At 46.1% G+C, this 1,542-nt stretch overlaps 1 non-coding gene across 1 annotated transcript; it reads left to right on the top strand.

The window, feature by feature from the left end:
- Positions 1–786: 786 nt before the first annotated feature.
- On the top strand, positions 787–924 carry LOC119924832. The gene has a single exon (XR_005449520.1). It is a non-coding gene; the product is annotated as a small nucleolar RNA SNORA7 (small nucleolar RNA).
- The last annotated feature ends 618 nt before the right edge of the window (positions 925–1,542 follow it).

Here is a 1,542-nt window from a genome sequence, read left to right as displayed (position 1 = left end):
ATGCTGCTTCTCACACTGGGTCATCTACTCTTGTCCCTCTCCACTCACTCTCTTGTGGAGCCCATTCTCTCCGTTGGCTTTAATCAATCAATCAATCATATTTACTGAGCACTTACTGTGTGCAGAGCACTGTACTAAGCGCTTGGGAAGTACAAGTTGGCAACATATAGAGACAGTCCCTACTTTAATGACCACCTTTATGCAGATGACTCCTAAATCTACCACACTAGTCCTGACCTCCCCACCTGAGAAATTATCAGTGGGGGTCATGAATCCAAATACCTGTGTCAGGAGGGACTCCCACACAGACTCTCCATCACACAAACAAAGCAGAAATAGCGGAATAAGGGAAGTTCCATTGCCTTCTTGACTAAGTAACATCAAGAGAAGAGAAGCAGCGTAGCTCAGTGGAAAGAGCACGAGCTTTGGAGTCAGAGGTCATGATTTCAAATCCCGGCTCCGCCACTTGTCAGCTGTGTGACTTTGGGCAGGTCACTTAACGTCTCTGAGGCTCAGTTACCTCATCTGTAAAATGGGGATTAAGACTGTGAGCCCCCCGTGGGACAACCTGATCACCTTGTCACCTCTCCAGCACTTAGAACAGTGCTTTGCACATAGTAAGCCTTAACAAATGCCATCATTATTATTATTATCAAGGATGCAAGGGACTTGATTAGTCAGTCACAGCCATCAGCACGGGAATAATAAACCCTGACCTGCTTCCAGATACCTTCCCTTTTTCCAGCCTGCAAACATGATAGGTTTGCGGCTTGCTAATTTACCACTTCCCTCTCAGGGTCGCAGCTGGAGAATGTCCACTACTCTACCAGTCTCGGCTATAGGAGGGAGAGTCAAGCAGAGGCATACCCATTCCATTCCTAGCTTGGGCAGTGGCTAGCGAGTGAAAGGCAATCTGCTACGAGTCAGAACTCACCTGTACTGGGCAGCAGCAGTATGGGAAGAGTCAAGGGTGGATACTCAAGTTTACTTCACGGAAGGAGGCAATGGTAAATCATTTCTGTATTTTGACCAAGAAAACTCTATGGATACACTACCAGAACGATTGCAGATAGAGTTGGGGCGTTCTGGGAGAGATGTGTCCATGGAGTCGCTATGGGTCAGAGATGACTTGACAGCAAAAGACAAGACCTATCAACAATACTGAGCATTCCCTCTTCTGCTTAGCGGTAGGTTAGCAAAATAAGCTTCAATCACTCAGAGACAGGACTAACACTGGTTCTGTCCATTAATCCATTCAATCATATTTATTGAGCTCTTACCAACTGCAGAGCACTGTACTGAGTGCTTGGGAGAGTACAATACAAAAATAAACAGGCACTCTACCTGACTACAAGGAGTTTACATTTCAGGGGAGACAGACATTAATAGAAATAAATAAAATACACCAAACAGTGGTAGCAACCAACTCAACCCATTCTCTTCCCTTGGAAGCTGTGTGGCTCAGTGGAAAGAGCATGGGCTTTGGAGTCAGTGGTCGTGGGTTCAAATCCCAGCTCCGCCAATTGTCAGCTGTGTGACTTT

The sequence above is a fragment of the Tachyglossus aculeatus genome, chromosome 2 (genome assembly GCF_015852505.1).
Source record: "Tachyglossus aculeatus isolate mTacAcu1 chromosome 2, mTacAcu1.pri, whole genome shotgun sequence".
Classification (NCBI taxonomy): domain Eukaryota; kingdom Metazoa; phylum Chordata; class Mammalia; order Monotremata; family Tachyglossidae; genus Tachyglossus; species Tachyglossus aculeatus.
Note: the sequence above shows the minus strand (reverse complement) of the source record. Positions and strands in the feature narration are given on the sequence as shown.